Raw genomic sequence first — 21997 nt, forward strand, 5'->3', positions numbered from 1 at the left:
AGATTTTTGGACTTGGGGGGAAAAAAGGCATATTTAGCGCGAGGAGATGAAAAAGCTCTAAGTGAAGTTGCACATAATAATTTTAGAAAGGTTTTACCAGGTAGTTCATAATTAAGTCATCTCTGCTTGCGCTACCAATGGAATTTGAACATGGAAGGATCGTGCATACAAGACAAAATGAAGAAAACAAGGATAAAACTGGAGTGCGTTGTATAGGGGGAAAAAGGGCCAATCAGATTAAAGCAGACTGGTGTTAATTTACTCATATTTTAATGTTAATATCAAAACATTTAAGTAAATGAAAAAGTAGAAGTAATTTCCCAGAAATTTTCACCAGTCAAGTGTAAAGTAGCACAAAGGCCTATTACATTTTCAACTGGCACATGAGAGACAGTTGCGATCCAGTATAGTAATACACTGCCTAGTAAATATCGCCATGTATCATTAACTATATTATAAAAGGAAATTATAAATGCACATGGGTATATACTCCCTTAATCATAAAAACATACCTTTGTATCATAAAGCTGAAAGAATATAGAATGCTAGGTCTGCACATGTGCAACATGCACACACGCATGCGTAAACACACACACACACACACACACATACACACACACACACACACACACACACCTGACTTCAAATAACAACCCTAGAAGCACAAACAATATGCAATCATGGCACAATGCTGTTAGTCTGCAGATGTGAACATGTCTTTATTAAAAGGGTTATTCCTCAAGATGGGTGCAGCAACATCAATTATTCTCTATTCCTGATCCCCCAAATACACAATGAGGGGATCAGGACTTGAAACAGCGCCATGCTATTTAAAAAAGGGAAATGGCAGAGAAGAAATGGGCTTTGGATTAATGAGCTGGCATATACACTATGGCCTTAATGGGTAGCGCTGACAGGGTTCAATTATAGCAGAGTGTGCAGCCTCATTACTGCCAGTGGCTGTCACTTAGAGCGCTGGTGCAGAGGAGAATCCAGTGTCTGCAGACAAAGAGGAGAGAAACACGAAAACAAAAGGCATTTACAGAGCATCCTGAGGAGCAAAGACCCTAACACCCCTGAAACACACATACACACAAACAAACATGCACATACACAAACACAAACATACACAAAAATGCACAGACACACACACATATATATGCAGAAACACACACACATGTTATGCACACATGTTCCTGCCTACACACATAGGTCTTCATATTGACACTGGGTAAAGTTTCTTTGGTCTGGCTTGCTACTTGATTATTACACCTGGGCTTTTAGTCAGTAATATAGTTGAATTAAGGACCAGTGTCAAGGCAGCATTTTTAAAGGGGACTTTAATTTCTATTCTCCCTAAAAAATAGATTTCCCCATTAACATTATTCCTTTTTTTGACTAAATGCTGACTGTTAATCTTGCCATTTCATTACTCTGCATCATCTTATAAATAATTATCCCCCTTTACCGCATAGGTTTTATTACAGAGTTTGACAGAGTTTTAAAAGAAGTGTTTTAGCTCCGTGGATAGTGACATGTAAATTTCTAGGCTATTTAAATTATCTTCATGTGCTGATGTACAAATGAAAAGGAGAAACACACTGAGTGGAGCTTTAGGAAGGCATGTCTAATAAAAGCTTCGACTTTTATTGAACTCTTGCTACAAAAGACCTATCCCCAAAACACCTTCTGTGGATTCGCACATGAAGGACAAAAGCTGTCTCTTTCTCCTGAAAGGATCCTCCTGAGTTTCCACTGGAACAAACACACCCTCACCAATGGATTCTAAATCAGCGAGTTCGTGTGAACAAAAATAATCCATTACTAAGATGAAATACGCATTTAAACCATTTTGCTGTAAATATTTAATGGAACATAGTTAGCATTACTTGATGAGCAGTATCATCTCTCAATAGTTACTTGAAAAGCAAATTATAATGCTGACTATTTTCCTTCCTGGAAAAAAAAAAACATCTGTAGGTAACTCTAACAAGCTATCTTTAAATAATAATTGGATTACTTTTCAATAATATATGAACAGCAGAAACAAAATCAATCTTAGTGGAGATAACTCAGGAAATGCTTTTGTGGTTTTTAAGAAGAAAGAAACAATAGAAAATCCTGATTACTCAGAAGATAGTTTCCATCCCCCCCCCCCACTTCCTGAAACCATAATCAGAGTGTGTGCAGCTGAGACTGATTTAAGCCAGGAGTTCCGTCCCCAAGGCAGGAGACTGATCCATAAATGCACAGTACACAGACTGCTGGGCCAAGTGAGGCTAAAATAAGAAGAAACATATAGAGAAGAAATACCTCAAATGAAAGGGTGTGTCTTCCATACCAGAAAGAAGACAAGACGCAATCACAATTTTAAGGGGGGGGGGGAGAGAATGCTGTAAAACAGACATTTTGTAGAAAGGATTCAAATAAAGAACTTTTCTAATAAAGATAGATGTCTGAAACTAGGAATAGGGATGATTCCGTTTTAGAAAGCATGGTGAAAATAAAAAATAAATAAAAAACATTTCCGGTTTTTTGTCTATATTTTTAGCTGTATCCTCATTGTAACACTTAGAGGTAATTCAAATTAACTTACATCTGCAAAAGCTCTTATGACACATGGTTATAGTCCAGTGACTTATCTCCAAATTGAAATAGCTACTTAGACCAGTGGTTCTCAACCTTCCTTAAGCTGTGACCCTTCAATGCAGTTCTTCATGTGGTGGCTACCCCCAATCATAAAATTGTTTCCTTGTGATTCCATAATAGTAACTGTGCTACTGTGTTATGAATTATAATGTAATTATCTGATATGCTGGATATATGACATACGACCCCCCCCCAAAGGGGTCAAGGCCCCACAGGTTGAGAATTGCTGACTTCGACCAAAGGTGCTCTAGTCATCCTAGCGTGCTGTTGGTCCGGGAGCTTCAGGCGCCGTGCTCCGTCCGTGCACCTGGTGCCATTGCCAACAGTTCCATAACCACCAAGGGCCTTTACAGTGACTACCGCTAACCTTCCAGGTTGGTCCAGGAGATAGAAAGAATGCTTCTCCACTCCGTACATTTACTTCTCCATCTAGACTCATGTTCTCCTGTCAACTGGACCACCTTGACGACTGAGCCGAGGTATCAAGATCTTCAACGGGAACTCAGAAAAAAAAAATGCCAAAGAACATGAGAATTCAGAGTCAGCCGCCAGTGTGTATAAGAGGTCTAGAGAGCACAGCTTTGCAGGATATTCCACTTGGCGTCGAACCGCCTCATGGGCATGAGTGAAGACAAGTAGGCTTAGAAGCTTATAGGTGGAGAGCTTAATGCAGTTTTAGTAGGTTAAAAATACGCAAATGATGAAGTGTATAAGATGCACTGTAGCGCAAAGACCTTAGGTATTGGAAAAGGTTGATCCCCGTCCCCCACACCACCCTTTACTGTAATGCATGACTTCATTATATCCTCAGACCCATAGCACTTTGTGGTTTATGCTCCTTCTCATATCTGCCAAGTTAAGCCACAGAGTGTAGGATGAAGACGGCAGCGGCTATGTGCTGTGCAACCACTAAAATATATATTTCATAGATACCTCTGATCTCACTGGCATAATTGCCAGGGACCAAAATATACTGCGGCCCATCTCGTCATTTCCAGCCTTCCGTGTTAACAAGTTCAAAGAAAGATCTTCTCCTTTCGGTTTCCAGTAAAGTCTTAAAAGACCCTATACATTTTTATTCGGTATATTTGTGACGAAAACATGCTCTGTTCTCTTCTGTGAAAGTATCACATGACTTATCTTTCATTCTTAAGATACAGAATGCTATATAAGGGGCAAGTATGGTTACCAGCGGCAGAGAAACGGTAACAAAACTGGGAAGACTATGCTAAATGCTTCATACCAGAGTACAGAATGGTTTGCCCATTTACTGTACAATCTTCTGACTTCTAATATAAGTGCATTTTTACTTTTTATATTATTTTATATTATGTATTCTCTTTATTTACATCCTGGTTGTAGCCCTATCCCTCCTTGCCTGCTAGTCCCACCTTCCTTCCTGCTCCCTCCCCCACCCTCTTCCCTATTCCTCAGAAAAGGGGAGCTCACCCTTCCCATCCACCCCAGCTCAATAAGTCCTATCAGGGCTGAGCTTCTCCTCTCTCTCTGTGGCCTGGCAAGGCAGTCCCCACAGGGAGAAGTGACGGAAAAGCTGGCAAGAGAGTCCATGTCAGACACAGCCTCCCCTCACTCCCCTTACTAGAGGACGCACATGAAGCCTGAGCTGCCCATCATCTACATTTGTAGGGGACCTAGATCCATTGCATGAAGGTCCTTGGTTGATGCTTCAGTCTCAGCGGGCCCCTCTGGGCCCTGGTTAGTTGGCTCTGTTGGGCTTCTTGTGAAGCTTCTGTCACATCCAGGTCCTTTTCTCCTTCTCAAGATAGGCTCCTGGGAGGATATAAGACGGACTCTGGCAGAGACTCCTAGCAGCAGGGGCCACAGGGACTGAAGAGGACACCCTCTAACTTGACAAGTCTCCTAGTAAAGGGAGGGAGAACACCAGCCCACCCACAAAACCATCGACCCAAAATTCACCCTGCCTACAAGATGTGCAGGGATAAAGATAGAGCAGATAGAGCAGAGATTGAGGGAATGTCCAACCAACACCTGGCCCAACCCAAGACACACCACATGGGAGAGAACCAACCCCTGACACTATTAACAATGTTCTGCTATGCTTGCAGACAGGAGCCTAGCAGAGTTGTCCTCTGAGACGCTCCACCCAGAAGCACCTCAAAACAGACGCTGAGACTCACAGCCAAACAGTGGGCGTTTGTGAGTCTGTTGAAAAAGTGGCACATTTCTATTTTTAAGGGAAACTAAAATACATTTAAATTTAAATTTAAATTGTTAGTAATATTTTATTACATTTTAATTTAAGAAATGATTACTGCTGTTTTTCTAAAATGTAAGATAGGGGATTCCAGCAGAATGTGTGTTTTTTTAACTGTTCCTCAAATCTCTTTTTAATGTTGTTTCCATCTTCAGGTCTGAGAACACTCCCTGGCCACTGGCACCTGGATAGAGCACTCACCCACAATAGTTACTTAGCAGACTTGGGAAATAAACACAGGTAAGCTAAAGGTGGTGAGAGTTTTGGTTTCTGTAAAAAAAAAAAACAGTTATGTTATGGAAATATGTTGTTTTAATCCCAGGTGTGGGATTTGGGGCTGGTTCAGATTGTTCAGAGCTGCTATGATTTGTCTTGTGCTGTAGGACGGGTGTGATTTTGTCAGCTGAAGATAGTTTCTATGAGTGTGTGACATTTGGAATTCTGGGAAGATAGTTTCTGTGAGTGTGTGGCATTTGGAATTCTGGGAACTTTTCAGAGGATATACAAATGCCAGGGCTCCCAAGAGGCTGCGTTGCTGTTGTTGGCTGGTTGTGGGTTGTAGTTTGTCAAGTGGTCCTATGCAAGAAGATGAGGAGAAGAAATTAAATATCTGGAAGACAAAGATCAACCAGGGAGGAACTCGCCACGCCTAATCAGCAGTAAGTAGTCTAAAGAGGTCTATGCCTGATTTTCCCTTCTTTCTCACCTACCTAATGTTGGGGGATTTGAAAGGATTGGGGTGGAGAAGGGTGGTAAATATAGGAACCAATGAAAGCAGCCAAAAAAGCCTGGCCACAGCTAGATATATCAAAACCTCCCTCAATAAATTGTCTTTTCTCTGGAGAACAAGATTTGGTTGGTTTTGACCTTCAGGCATCCCTCCCCCCCTCCCCACTTTCCACCACTGACTTGATCCATTCAACAAAATTCCAAGCCTGTGGTCAATTCCAGCATTTAGTAGCTGCCAAATTACAGCATCAGCCAGTGTCTGCTCCGCCCACAACCATAAACAAGGTCATCTGTGATCACTCCATAAAACACCAAGCCAACAACGGTGATTCTAACTGTTGCAAATCCCTGAAAACAACGGTTATTCTTTCTCTTATCCAACACATGCCCAGTACTTAAACTAAAATGCATATATCTTACCTTGGTCCTATCTCCTTTGATATAACTGTACTGTCTAGGCTCAGAGTCAGCCATATCGGACGCCCTGGTTTCTTTGTCTGTTTCCATTACTGCTGCATTCGTTCCATCTCAGAAACTGTAGATCAGTAAACCTCAAACTTTAATGTGCATACTACAATTCACAAGCCATATAAAGTGCAGACTCTCAAAGAGGGCTCAGGGTAGTGCCTCAGATGATGTATTTCCAAGCAGCTCCCAAGTGAGCGCCATTTCATATCCCTTTGCTAATTTAAATACCATGTCTCTGTGTCCCTTCTGGTTCCCTAGACCTTGCCATCCCCACTTGTTACACTTTTCGTCTAGTATGGACGTCCTTATTGTAAGTACGTCCCTTAGTCGTATTGTCAAGTACCCTAGTCTATTCTCACGAGGTTAGCAACAACACCTCATTACAAATATAAGCCCATGATAACAAGACACTCAAACTCTGAGGGAAGTCACTTCAGTTATTTCCAGTCAAAGAGCCCATAAAACTATCTTCCCAAACATCAAGGATAGATGGGTCAATAGATGAAATATAGATAGACAGACAGATAGATAGATAGATAGATAGATAGATAGATAGACAGATACATACATACATACATACATACATACATACATACATAATAGAGATGATAGGTGATAGGTATATAAATGATAAGCAGATGAAAGACGATTGATAGATACATAGATGATAGATATAGATATGATATAGACAGATAGATAGATAGATAACTAATTTCCAAATTAATTTAAATTAAATTTAAAGTAGCTTAGATATAACAACTAAATTAAAATAGCTTAGACATAACAACTAAATTAAAGTAGCTTAGATGTAACAACTAAGAGAGAGAATCCGGGTCAGTTTATGATACCATGATTCAATTTTTGTTACCCTCAGCTCCCGAATTGACATTACTGACACACCGAGGTTTGCTGTAATTTCTAAGCATTTGATAGCTGCATAGCATCTGCTTTCCATAGAAAATCAGTTTTGCATTACTTACCAATAGCTGCATCTTCCTTCAACAATTGCACGGGTTATATAATAAAATAATTCATGTATGAGCAAACCACTTTCCTCTTTCACTATTCTCTGAGGACTCTTTTGCATGGATATAAAAAAAAATCAGCTCTTTTCAAAGGATTTAAGGGAAGGAGTGTCAAGCAATGTTTAACACCACAGTTAGAAACTCAGACTGCTCTGAGCCCTCTGGGCACACATAAATAAAGCTAGATTTCATTATGGGCCTGACAGCATTATATAGCCCTAAATTTTTTATTTTATTTCAACCCTAGACAAAAGCATAGAGAAAAGAATAGAGACGCTTCAAAGAATGCACTGTAAAATATCATTGTAAGAAATAAACAGAGGGGGGAAAAACACACTGAATCAAGAAATGCCTTCCATGTATTTCCAAACACTTTCTCAGAAATAAAAAGATTCCTCATGCTCTTTATACTTTAATTTAAGCCCTTAATTTGATCCATATTCTCAATGCTAAATGTGTAATTATTTTTTAAAAAGTATTTCATCCAATATCTTTGCAAACGAGCTCTCTTTATGGCTTTCCTATGTCATCAAATTTCACTCTCTTTTCACAGTGTCCATTTCTTAGGGCATTGGTGCCCCTTTCTAGGTAAAAGCTCCACATCATACAGTAGTTTGCTGTTGCTAGGCTACCTTCAGAGAGCCAGTAGACAGTGTTGCACAGTCTCACTCCAGCAGTACAATCTAAAACAATCAAATGAAGCCAGCAAGATGGTTCAGCAGGTAAAGACTCTTCCCACCATGCCTAATGACGCTCTACCCCAAAGAACCCAAGCAGCAGGAGAACTCTATCCCAAAGCTGTCCTCTGGCACATGTCTTGGCAAATACAATCGTAAGTCTATGTACACAGACACACATAGATAAAGGTAATAAGAAATAAAAAGATAATCAAATCTAAGAGCCTCAGATTTTCTTTTAAGACACTTATACCATAACTTTTCATAATAAGGAAAACATACGGCACACATAATTAAAGGATAGACATGTTAACCACTTCATTGACGAATTAAAAACATTTCCAATTTTACCAAGCCCTCAAAAATCATGGCAGTACATGAACATTAACTGTGTTTTTTCTGTTTACAGAATTTGCAATCTTTCTGGGACATCTCTTGCAATTTTTTTCTTCATTCTCAATACAAATTCAACCTATAATATGTGATATATCCTTTAGTATTTAGAAAAATGATACTTTTTGGCATCCTTTTTCAACTGTTACTTGGGAACTTATAAACTCTATTTAAGTCACCATTTATTCAGCTTCATATAAAATAACTTGCAACTCCTGTCAACTTTCGCTCATATATCATATTTCCAAAACATTAGTCATATTCCAGATGTTTCTGGTACAGAGCAGTGAGAAAGACATGCCATGGTGCTTAAACATTCCTTTCATTTCTAAGTTCAAAACTATTATTTGAAAACTCATGCAATATATTCTGATCACAGTTTTTATAATAGTTTGAAGAAGGTAGAATTTTCACTGAGGTTATTTTTCTTGATTAACATGAAGGTTAGACTCAAAACTAAATTCAACCAGAAGATAAGAGATGTGTTACTCAGAAATGGTACCAATTAGATTGAGTCAGATGAAACTATTATTTTTAAGGATTGAAAAGTCTGGGATTCTGAATACAAGTAATGAAAAAAAAGGAGACTCCAAATCCATGATGTATGCTGCATTATGAAGGAGGATGAATAAATAGCAATAATCTGATATAAGTAGGTTATTATAAATTATATGATTTTGACTTTTTAAAGGCTGTTTACCCTAAAAAGAAACTCTCACATTTCTAATGCAGAATTTTAAACATTTTTAATCACCATTTTGGAAACACTCGAACTTAATGTAAATAAGGTATTCATCGTTATCTTTCCTTTCTAAAAAAAAAATGGTCATATTTTCCATTGCTTTTTTTTTTTTTAATCAGAGAGCCTAACAAACTTAGTTGGGAAAGTTATAAAGGTGGATGTACCTTGACAATGACAGATTGGGTGGCACAATGCTTATAATATCTCCCTAACTATGTTCTCGCCTTATAAATCAAAATCGAGGCTATGAGTGCTAGCAGGCACATTCCACCTGGGATTGCAAAGCACTTCCATAATCATAGAAGTTCTGCAATCATAATTTACATCTCTGACAGACCTAAAGATAATGCAAGAGAAAAATTACAGCACTTTCTTCAGATTTGAATTGCCTCTTTGATGCTAAAAGGAATTGTGCATATTTTCTTCCTCTTCTTCTTTTTTCCCTGTAAGGAACACAGATATGAGTCAAGTGCTCTGGTTGATGGCAAATTCAGCCAGACTGTGTCGTTTTTACATCATCTTCCTTCTGGACTTGATGTTTTACTCTTAACTCCCGTGTCGCATCTTCTCCAGACCAGATACCATCTCTCATTTTTATCTTCAATTTTACATAGAAATACTATCTACTTTAAGTCACCTGCTATATCTCTGACTTGGGGCTGTATTTCTTCTCTTGGTTGTATTTTATTTAACATTCTGATGAGGATAACAAGGCTGTAATAAATGGCATCTAGGAATCCAGGTCCATGCCTATATCAGCTCAGGCAGATCAATTTCTCCTCCGTGTTATTAATTCACTTTCCTACAATACCATTGGGTAATTGGGGAATCCACCGTGGCCTTGGTGGTAGAGAAATTGGAACATCTCAATCTTACAAGACTATCCATTTCAATGTGAAGATAAATTAATTTCGCAAGCAGCGGAAGCAATTCTAGTTTCAAAAAGAAATAGGAAAGTTACAAAAAAGACACACAACTAAGGACACCACTGCTTTGGCCCATTGGGACTTTTAACTATTTGGAACTTCTTAAATTAGAGATGTGTGCAAACAGAATCTGGGAAAGGAAACGCAACGGCCCAAAGTCGCAGGGATACAAATTAAATCTCACTTCCACTTACGTGTTTTACTTCTAGGATAACCACTGAAGGCTGGGTTTGGCATCCCAACAAAAGCAAAAGTGAATGGGAGGATTAGGTGCAGGTGGAAGGCCCTCCATTAAAATGGAAGTTGCATGGACCCACAGGATTCCAACTTAATCCTTTACGGAGGAGGCTAGAACTGCAATGCCTGGAGAGGAATTTTCTAGGCTTCTTAAGTACAGCCTAGAACTAGAGCCTGTCTTCTGGGAAAGCTTAAATGGGGCATGATGCTTCAAGAATCTGTTCATAGACACGAAGATGGGTTCGGGGGAATTCTGAGATAATCCTTCAAATGGAAGTTATGGGATGGCTTCTTCCAGCCACCTGATCAGTTGCCTCCGCTGTAGCTGATGCCTCCTGGAAATGAGTAAAGAGCAACGTGCCCTCGCGCCCCGCGTGCTGTCTGTGTATTCTGAGTCGGTGGGGCTGCAGTATTGTGTGCTGGCTCCAGGCTAATCATCGCGCCTTTGCAAACAGAGAGGCAAACTGTAATTTGGAAATGGCTACTGTTAGCTTTGTGTGACTGCATGTTCTCCTTTGGCTTTGTTTTAACAACACTAGCACACTGCAAAATGCCTTATGTATTCTACCTTATAAGGCACCCATTAAAGAATGATTTAAATGTTACATCCTTTGTCGGATTAAAAGCCTTTTTTTTTTTTATCGCTTCCGCGTTGACTCTGTTAACGTGTTCCTAAGGATTACCCCATAAAAAAATTGGGGAGCATTGAAAGAGAAAACTGAGCCCTGAAATTGTTAAGATAAGAAAGTATCACTATTTGAAACCTAGAATGGCAACGAGGGGTGTGATTTCCCCCGCACTGGAGCTCATTACACTGAAAATCATGAGAGGAAAGGAACAGCTACACAGACTACGAAAGCCACGTTAGGCAGGGATCTGGCGGAGTTCTTCATCTTCTCTCTACGCTCACGTACAGTCTGTGTCCACAGACTTATGACTTAGTGTTTCAGCTAGACTCAAAAGCAAACTCATCATTTAAAATGTTTTCCTGTGATTAATTGGAAGTTTTAGACTGTGGGGCTTGGAAATGTTATAAAACGAGTATTCTAAGAATGTCTTGTCATAATAGAATATGAGGCTTAGAAGGGAGCAAGCAAGTCAACACATTTATGCGTCACGAATTCTTAGATCCCGGGCTACAAATGTCTTCCTACAAAAGGCTTCACAAGCCCTTCCCCAGAGCATTTTCTTTATAATATGCAATTCTTCGACACATATTTTTTTCAACTATTTTATCATGTACAAAATTATTTCGGGCGTGATGGTGCACACCTGTAATCCTAGTACTCTCAGGGGCAGAGGCAGGTAGATCTCTAGGAGTTCGAGTCCAACCTGGTCTACAAAGTGAGTCCAGGACAACCAAGGCTACACAGAGAAACCCTTTCTCAAAAAAAGAAGTAAAAAAATGAAAAAAAAATATTTCTACTTTCAGAATAAATTGCTTTCCCCTACCAGAACTGTACACCGTCTACTGTAAAGCCTCATGTGTAATTTATATGTCACTTATACACACAATCTTGAAACTGGGTTTCTATCCCCTATCAGTTTACATCAGTGTACCTTTCTCTTTGTTCGTCTTCTTTATCTAGTGCCATGCAGCTAATATTGAAAAGGAAAGTCACATCAACAACCAAAAACAAAATTTGTATAAGTAGAAGAGATTATTATATCCAACTATGGAACTACATAGATGGCAGGAACACAGAGGAACCTCTATTTCAAAACTCTTGGAATATATTTTGCTTGTCACTATATAAAGTGGTTGTCTTGGAGACATGACTTAAGATGTATAAGGAAGACTTGCATCTAAAACTATCTTGCCAATCTGCTGAGAATTCTTCACTTAACTTCAGCACAATCCAGGAAACTTATTCTTTTATGTTACAAAAATTAACAAAATACAAATGCTAAAAGGAAGGTATCAGCCAGTCCTATAAAGCATTTCCAGTTTCGAATACATTAAATTGATTGCCTGACTCTACTAAGAATTAGCAGAGATCTAATGCATATGGGACTCCTTAAGAAGTAAGGACTGAAGGGAAAATGTTCTGCTTTATGAAGAGTAAAAAGGGGTTGTGAGGCCTTAGAGAGGGAACATTGAGAGACATGAGGAATTAATGAAAAAAAGGAGGAATCATAAAGACAAATGTCACTTGCCTCATAATTTTGACAAAATCCGATTCTTCCTTCACAGTGGCCAAGAAGAGCAAAAGCAAGTCTTTGATTTCCTGGAGAGTCCCACAATGCTTCCAAGTCACTGAGCGATTCAGAAGTAGCTTTGATTCTAAACATTTATACAGACCTAGGGCATTTAATAAATACTTCATCCTGAGAAAACGGTTTGTTTGTTTGTTTGTTTGTTTTGGGAATGAATGGCCGTGTGTGTGTGTGTGTGTGTGTGTGTGTGTGTGTGTGAGAGAGAGAGAGAGAGAGAGAGAGAGAGAGAGAGAGAGAGAGAGAGACATACAGACAGACAGACATTAGACAACTAATCTGTAGTTGAAGGCAGAGACACAGCATAGAAAGTCTTACACCAGTGGTTCTCAACAGGATAATGTGGTGTACCCTTCTTGGCAAATCTGCATGTACCTTTGGTTGTCTAAGTGGGAGGGAGAAGGCACCTGACATTCAGTGAATGGAGCCTAATGACCTTAGCTAACATCCTACAATGCGTTGCCTCTCATAATAAAGAAAACCCAGCATCGGCAATGTTGAAGCTGAGACTAACCTTATACAAAAGGTAAAGCATGATTGGAGGAACAAGTAAGACATGATCTTGTTTTGACTTGCACAGCCGTGAAGCAGACCTATGTTACACCAAAACTTCATCAGCACGCCTGTAGATGCTGCAGGCTGGGGTAGGCTATTCCAAGATTCAGCCTAAAATGGACAAGGTCCACTGATACTCAAACAGGTAAAACTGAGTTCCCGGTTGGAGAGAGAACTACATTCTGACCAAGAAATAAACAGCAGATCCTGTTAGACTTTCAGAGTTTAAGCATCCTGTGAAGTGTGTCAAAGTGTAAATGGATAAGGTGAAGATGATGGTGGTGGTGTGGTGGTGGTGGTGAAGATGATGGTGGTACTAGTGACAGAACACTGCACTATCTTCTATTTCAAACACTTTGCTAAATATTTATATGCTAAATAGCATGTGGTCATTGCAAACTACATATTTTATGTTTTGAAAAAACTGAAACCTAAAAGGATAAAGGAATCAATCCAGAAAGGCCAAATTTAGGAGCAAGCCTAGGTGCATCTGGCTAAACCATCTTGTTTTTAACACCATGCCATTCTAATATAATGATATATGTTGTTGATCTAAAAGGAAAAAAATAGCATTCACCCACTGGTCCCTCAGTTTTTGAGTGCCTTCCATTAGCTCAGGATCCAAGGAAGAAGATAACAGACAGATGCTTTGCTCTTAGAGAAGAAACCATTCAGTGAGAACCTAGGATGGTCCAGGCTGGGAATCTATTATCATACTCCAAACCAATGAACACGCACAAAAGGAAAAGAGAAATATCCTCTTGGGTCCAATATAGCTTACAGAGTAATCATTTATTGAATCCTCTTTCCCTGTTAAAAGCCAAATAGCAAATCTAACCTCTCTCCCCCTCCCTCCTCCCCCTCCCCCTCCCCCTCACTCTCCCCCTTCTTTTTCCATTCCCCCTCCTCCCCCTCCTCCCCCTCCTCCTTTCCCTCTCCTTCCTCCCTTTTCTATCTCCCACTTGTATCTGAAAGCTGGATAACATAGGATTAGGGATTTATGGGTAAAAATTTGAGGTCTTCAGATCCCAAACTTTAAGTCAGCAAGAGGGATGAGTGGAATTGGAATATCACACAGTGTCTGCAGGCTGCGGAAGCAACACTGCCATGTGTACGTGAACATTCCTGTGCACTGCACAGAACACGGTGGAGCAGGAAAACACCTGGATTAGGACACAAAGAACCTCGCTTCTGGTCACAGCCTCATCAGTTCCTGGCTGTGACCCTTTCAGAATCTCCATTTCCTTCACATACTAAACGAGGAGAGTGCTCCCTTCCTACCTCACATCACAGCAATAGGTAATACATTGTGAGAACACTTAAGATTGTCAAGTTTACCCATTGTGCCTGGTATCATCCACATGTGTTTGTGGGCCATGAAATATTCAGTAAAAAGCGTGGGTGGTTAGTAGACAGACACCACACCATGCCTTTTCCATGACATAATGGCCATCTTCAGGTGCCCTCTGCAGAACCACAGACAATGAAGTATCAAAACCTGAAGGCTATAATCTCTGCAAAGATGAAGCTAGGTTTTCCTCTGGTTCCACTTGCGTACTTATTATCATCGTATAAACACGGAGCTAAATGGCTGATTTGCAGTCAGACCGTGTCATGCTTAAGTACACTTCACACAGGCATATTACATACATAACCCTACTTCCACCCCAGCCACAGACAGGGCAACAGGAGCAACAAAGGTCAGAACAGATATGATCATCATACTGAAAATTCCCACTATGGTGCAAAGAAAAAATGGGAGACTTTTTAAACTGATACATTTAAGAGTTCTGTCTATAGCCTATAATGTGGAAGGAGCTAAGCTGCCTCCTTTATGATATCACTTACATGGCAGTTAAAACAAAAATACTGGTGGAAAATGTGACTGATATCAATATGAAATATTCAGAGTAGATGTTAACCAAATAATGGGATGAGTGATACATTTATGTATCTAAGTGTAAAGACTTAGCATACCCACTTCTCAAAACAAGTTCAGTATAGCCTCCATAGTGTCTAAAGCTAACGTTGGTAGTGTGACTAGGAATGGCCCCCAGAGACTCGTATGTTTGAATACTTGGTCCATAAGGAGTGGCGCTATTACAAGGTCTGGCCTTGTTGGAGTAGGTGAGGCTTGGTTGGAGAAAGTGTGTCATTGTGGGGATGGCTCTGAAGTCTCAGAAGCTTGAGCCAGTTCTCTGCCTTGTGCCTGTAGAGCCAGATGCAGAGCTCTCAGCTCCTTCTCCAGCACCGTGTCTGCCTGCGTGCCGCCATGCTTCCCGCCATGAGGATAACGGACTAAACCTCAGAAACGCTAAGCCACCCCCAATGAAGTGTCTCTTCACAGCAATACAACCCTAACAAAGACACTGACTACCTTGACTAGGCAGCAACGGCTCCAAGTGTGGGCTCTAGATCATGCCACCTGTGTGAATTTAAACATGTGACCTCAGGCTTTTTTTTTTTTCTTCCGACTTATTTTTTTTTTCCATTCTCTACTGCTTTATGTTAAAATGAAGACAACACTGCCACTTATCTCCTAGGGCTAGTATAAGCATGGAATGAGGGTAGTCAGTTGTGTATCACCATCCCTGACATTGTATGTGTTTAAGAATTACCAGCACCGCTTTATTCATCCGGATGGTCTAATTCTGCTCTATCCACTTAGTTTTAATTACAAAGCACAGATTGGAAGAACGAGCACCAAAGGAGGCTCCAAACGCATGGCCTCTCCTGTCTAAACGAACCAGCAGCTGCTTTTGGAGAGTGAACAGTCTGTTTAGAAATCTGACAGCAAGGTAGCCACTCGAGGTAAGGCAAAGTTTTGAGTGGCGCCATGCATGGAACTGAATCCTCGGCAGCCCACCAAGTTATTGCAGAAAAGAGCACAGAAAGGATGATAGAAAGGCGGAGGCAAAGTCCAAGCTGCAGATGACAGTGAGGGCAGCTCGCAGGAGCAGCAAAGGTCGGAACAGACATTATCAGCATGCTGAAAATTTCCAGTGGGGTGCAAAGGTTCAGAACGCACACGCTGACAGAGCATCGAGTATGACCAAATGGCCTGGAGAGAGGCTTAAAGAAATCATAATGACCTCCTAAGATGAAGAGGAATTTTTAAATCCTAGAGATAGGAATGGAATCTGGAAGCCATTCCAATTCCACCTTCCCACCTTCCTTGTGACCTTGGAACAGTTCAATATGTTGCCAGTGCTGCTATAGCACACTTTGAAATATTCCCGTTTGTTTCTGATGTGAAAAAGCAACTTCATCATTATCAAATAGCCCACTTGTTCATATGCAAATTCAACCTTTCAGAAACACCTAGGTGAACAAATAAAAATGCACCCAGCTGGACCAAGCCATATTAGAGTCCAATAAATAAATAAATAAATAAATAAATAAATGCACAGGCGTGCAGTTCAACATCCACTATTCTTGTCAGCCACTGACTGCATTGCGAGCTGTAGCCACTGGCAACTGCTGTTACAATCTTCGCTCCAATTTAGATCACACACACACACACACACACACACACACACACACACACACACACACACACCGCCAACATCTTCACAATAATCCCCAAGCTAGAGTTACTCTGAAGCCAAGTGCCTTTTCAGATGTTTTGCAAGTTAATGCTCCACAGCCAAAGTTGTACTGGCACACTCCTTTTAACCTTTTAACATGCACCCGTGTTGCCATAGCTGTGAGGGTCCTACTCCTCCTCTCCCCTCGTTAGTCATCCCTGGAAACGTTTTTTAATGTTTTACCCTTGAGATTTTTCTTTGCCATATCCCATGGTTTTATGTTATTGTTGTGTCATTTTCTCCTGTGCAATTTTACAACTGTGATTCTTTTTTTTTTTTTTTAAGAAATGCCGCCAGCAAATTGCCTATATCTTGTAGTGTTGCATGCATACTTTCAATTTTTTTATTACGTTTGTTTTTATTAACACAGAAAACAATGCGTTTCGTTGTGGCATTTGCATACATACATACCATCGTGCTTTGCTTTTGTTCATCCACCCATCGTACTGCTCTCTCACACCTTTCCTCCCCCTCCTTCTAGCTGCCCCCTGCCTTAAGGATAAGGGTTCCATTGCTCTCTCCATAGCTTTGCAGTATTTGTTTCTCAGTCTGGCCTGTTTCTCTTAACATAATGATGTTAAAGTCTATCTGTTTTCCTGAAAATGTCACAATCTCATTATTTTTTTTTCATTTAAGCCAAACAAAATTCCACTGTGTTTATGTACTGCATTTTCTTCATCCATTAGTTGGTGGATGGGCATCCATACTGATTTCTATTTCTTAACTATAACGAATAGCTAATAGTTGCAGCAAATATGGGCGTGCTGATCTCTCTTTGGTATGTTGATCTGGGGATCTTCTGGCATATACCTAGGAAGTAGCATCAATGGAAACCTGCAGTTCATGTAATCAAGTAAAACTGTCTCCATTACCAGCGTTATTCTTTGCCTGTTAAGCTTATGCCCCAACTATTTCCTCAAGTTAATCCCTACTTTGTCTTAGTTCTAGCTTATTCAGAACTCCCTGAGAGTCCTCACAGAACCTCCCCCGCACCCATAGGACGTTTCCACTGCACTTAGCCTATTGCACAGAAATGATGTTTGAGACCAAAGTTATGCCGGCCTCGGAAGCAACCTTCTGCATAGCTGAACAGGAGAGGTATCTAGTCCATATTGAGAACAATGGGACAGGATAGAAATTCTATAGCCCATTCATAATCTTACAGCTCAGCAATACAGATGAAAGGAGAAACAAATAAAAGGAGAGGAAATGGAGGGAAAACATCATAGAAAGCAAGCAGAGTGTGTTCAGATGAAGAAAATACATGCAAGCTTCGGGGCCTCAAAGCCCACAACAAAGAGGAGAATTATATTAATATTTAAGAGTAATGTATCTGAAATATTTTTAAATACTGAATTTTATGTATGAAGAACAAGATTGCATTACACCTACAAAGGAACCACTTGCCAACATTTTCAGAAGTAAATGCTACTTAGTGTTTGCCCCTTGCTAAACATTTTTCTTTTTAAGTACCATTTTCTATATCTGTTATGGGGAGGGGAGTACACGGCTTACTGACATTTGACTTGCTCAAGCCAAGCAAAGGGCTGATTTCCAAGCATCCGTGAATGGAGACCAAAGTGAGTCATAATAAAAGGCTCCTTTTAGTTTAGGCAACTTTCATCATGAGTCACAGTGGCACTCAAAGTTTGCCATACATTTAGAAACTTCATGTATCAAAACACTCAGAAAAGAATCTAAGTGAGAGACAAGAAAGGAATGGGATTCTCAGCCGAATATCATCAAATTGAGAGGGGGTGGCTTAGTGCTCAAAGCCTTGCAGGTAACACCAGGCATTAGAAATAATTCACAAATGAAAAGGCTGTCTTTATTATTGCCTTTGATGTTTCATACTATGTACAAGGCAATGATTATCCTTGAGACTCAGATGTACTTACTATTGGTGTGAGAACTCAAAAAGAAATTAAAATTATTAATTCCTTCACTTCGCTGGTAGAAGGGAATCATCCTCCAGTTAGTAAGAAGTGAAACAGGGGAAAACAAGAAAAGATAACACAGAGGTCTGATATAAATGAAGGGAGAGCCTTGGTTCACAAAACTGAAGTAAGCATAGGCAAAGAGAAAAAGGCACTCCTGGAAGGTAACGCCACACAACTAAATATATCCCACAAAGAAAAGTAAAAAATAAAATAAAAATAAGGAGATGCTGCCAAATATGTTTACGTATAAATATTCCTGAGACTCAGAAGGGCTACCACGGGCAATAGCTAGGCCACAAAATAGGTGTAATTTTAATGAACTTATGTGATTGTTAACTGTTAAAAGCAGCTGAAATATTTCAGGAGGGGAAAACACTCCCTAGGATATGGGTTGGGAAAACATATAGGTAAAAACTGAACAGAAATTGTTATCATCCAGGTTTTCCTTGAATGATATACACAGGGGGCCCAGCCAATGACTCCTGGATGGCTCCGCAGATCCTAATCTTGTCTGTCTTTGTTGTCCCTCTTGCTGCTACGGAGCTCAGAGTTAGTTCTTGTCTTAATGATTCCTAAAACTTCTAGAAGCCTTTTTTTTTTTTTACAACATATCCCAATATATGCTGGGATATTATGGGGGCCTTTATAATAATGAGAAAGAAATATGCACTAAAAAGAACTACATTCCTGCTTTTGAATTTTGACCCTTCATATATTAGTAATATTCAATAAGAGGCTCCCGTATGATGCTGAGACACTTAGGAGCCACCACACCCCCACAGCCCAGAGGACATGAGACAAAACAGCAGATCCCTCGCAGGCATGCCCAACCTTCTGCCATTATGGCACAGCACTGTCATCTACAAGTTCAGCCTTGAGAACTTTGCAATTTTACTACTAACAAAAATGCAGAAACACATTCCTTGTTTTTAAATAAGTTCAAGCCTTTTTTGCTGTGCCGGTGTCATAGCTGTGCTTAGACATGTCGTTTAGGAAGGTGCTATGTCACTGAGTTTTTGTACTTGCTTACTTCAGTATATTATATGTATTTTCATTCCATAATATTTCTGAGACAGGGTTTCCCTGTGTAGACTTGGCTGTCCTGGACTCACTTTGTAGACCAGACTGACCTCGAACTCACAGAGATTCAATTGCCTCTGCTTCCCTGAGTGCTGTGACTAAGGGCAAGTGCCACCATGCTTGGCTCATAATGTTTAACTTAAACTGAATTTATCAGCGTATACTTCATCACAAGCCAAGGAACATCTGTAGTAGTTGGATTCTCAGAGCAAATAATTCTGCCTCTACCTTAAAGGGCAGAAAACAGAAGCACAACGAAGTTGAAGAATTTACTAAGGTAATGAAGAGCCTAAATCGAAATGCAGAGACTCTGGATCCCAAGCAACCCCGACTATTCCCAGAAATTAACACATTATTTTATCTAAGTGTAACCTTTGCCAAAAGTATATTTGAAGAACCTATTTTCTGAATGATATCCACAGCCAGGATCCATGCTTGCAATGTGAGTCCTGTTGGATGAGAACGATCCAAAGGGGAGCGTGCGGCCAAAATGACATTTGCAGTTAATCAGCAAAAATCAAGGGACTGCATCCAAGAGGCTCACCCCAATTTGCTCGAGTGCTACAGAGTGCCATTCACCAGCTAGGAAGGAACAAACTGTACACAACTGCTAGGACCAGTTCCAACAGGGGGAAACAGCATGCTTTCTCATTTCTGCAGAGACAACGCTTTCCTGCTCTTCTGAAAAATGCTGACCAGGGCTCCATTTTCTGCCCCTGAGTAATTTAATAACAACTTGTTAATAGCATGAGTTAGCTGGACAGCATGCTGCCTCACCTTACTAGCATGACTTCTAGAGCAGTACGTGGAGCAATTGGCTCTTGCCAAATACTGATGGCAATTTGATTCCCATTGGTCTCATGCAGAGGCAAGAAGGCAAGCTAGGTGCCCAGTGTGATACCACCTCTGGGATATGACCCCAAATTCCAAGAAGAGTTATGTGGAGGTGCCAGGTACTATAGATCTCATCCTCAAGTCATAAAGGACATATATTTTTTTTCTAACAAGAAAGATATACAATAGTTAGCAACATATTTGGAAATTCAGCATTAAAGCCAAATATCCATATCTGAAAGCAGTGATTTTTTTTTTACTACCCCACATACGTGCCTTGCTATAATTAGTATCTTAAATTCCTATTGCCTCCAAAAGTCATTCCTGCTCAACCAGGGTTACTATGGGTATCACTGAAATGCCTTCCTGTCACCCTTGACATGGCAAATCTCATCTTACACTGTGAAATGCAATTCTCTGCCCACCATTCCTGGGCTCTATAAAAGCTTATACTTACTTTTTTTTTTTGAATAAGTAATGTAGACCAAAGTAACTAGCAGATGCAAAGCACAAAGCCCCCAATCGGGGGAGTGGGGAAATGCTCTCTATCTGCTTGGTTTGAACCACTGAGATGTGGCATCCACCCCCACGGTCACTTGAAGTCCAGTGATAACAGAGACCTGGATCAGAACCCAATCCTAAGGAATCTGTAACATCTGGACTTAACCCCAAATCCCCACAGCTATTTGAAGAAACAGGATCCATGTTCCTCTTGGATCAGCACTTCTAGAGTGACTATGAGAATAAGACCAGAAATGGGGCAACAAATAAAGAACATTTGATCTACACTCTCGTGCCACACGAATGCAAAAGACCTGTCTGGAAACTTACAGTGAGATAGTTAAGTGATGCTTTTGTCTTGCTTTCCTTCTGCCTTTCCTGTGTGTCTCTGAGTCTTATTTCATGGTTTGTTTATCTTAAGTGGATACTCTCTCGGAAACCGCTAAAATGTGTATTTAACTGAATTTTGATGTACCATATTTCTCCTCAGTATATTCGAGAGAAAAAAAGGAAACATAAGCAACATTTTCATAGCTCAACAATTTTATTGCCTCAAATGTCCTTTCTCAAATAGCCACTTACATATTTTACACTTATCAATCTGTTCCTTTTCTCAAGAGTAGAGCCAAATGATTCTCAGATTTCTTGAGCTGACCAGTTACTATTTCAATTCTACGTATTGAGGTTTTTCAGACACAAAATACAGAATTTCAAGACACCAAAGAGGAAAAAAAAAAAAGAAAGGAATACAGAAAAGGAAGGGATGATACCACACTGGTGGCACAGAATATTAGCTAACACAAAGTAAACAAAGAGTTATGGTCAGCCATCAGATTTCAGAGGCAGAAATGTTTGTTCACGCTACCCAAGTCTGTATCCATCTGCACACCATGGATGCAGAGCAGCTCATGACACAGTCACGCTTGAAGAACTGCCGGAGCATCTCTGGACCACCATCCCTGGTAACAGACACACTGCAGAGACGCGACTGTGTGAGCAGGATGTTCTGCTAAGGCATGGGAGCATTAGGACTTATGAGAATCAAAAACACTTCAGAAGTATTCACTCATTCAACTAACCAAAGCTTCTTAAGTCCCTACTATGCATCACCCGCCGTATGAAACCTTTGGGATACAAAATAAAGTGATTACCATTTACAGAGTTGGTAATCTCTAAGTGATGACAACTCCATAAGATGTTCATT

General features: G+C 40.2%; 1 protein-coding gene and 1 long non-coding RNA gene across 3 annotated transcripts in view; one reads left to right on the forward strand and one right to left on the reverse strand.

Moving 5' to 3' along the window:
• The window catches only part of LOC311605661, a 150161-nt gene extending 139373 nt beyond the window's left edge, over positions 1-10788 (forward strand). Inside the window, exons 2-3 of the long non-coding RNA XR_014782051.1 lie at positions 5041-5125; positions 10055-10788. This is a non-coding gene — a long non-coding RNA (uncharacterized lncRNA). The remainder of the gene's footprint in view (positions 1-5040; positions 5126-10054) is intronic.
• NAV3 (neuron navigator 3) overlaps positions 1-21997 on the reverse strand; it is a 718489-nt gene that overhangs the window by 650601 nt on the left and 45891 nt on the right. The gene's annotated exons all lie outside the window — the stretch shown is intronic.

The sequence above is a fragment of the Acomys minous genome (assembly GCF_964271855.1).
Source record: "Acomys minous genome assembly, chromosome: 9".
Classification (NCBI taxonomy): Eukaryota; Metazoa; Chordata; class Mammalia; order Rodentia; family Muridae; genus Acomys; species Acomys minous.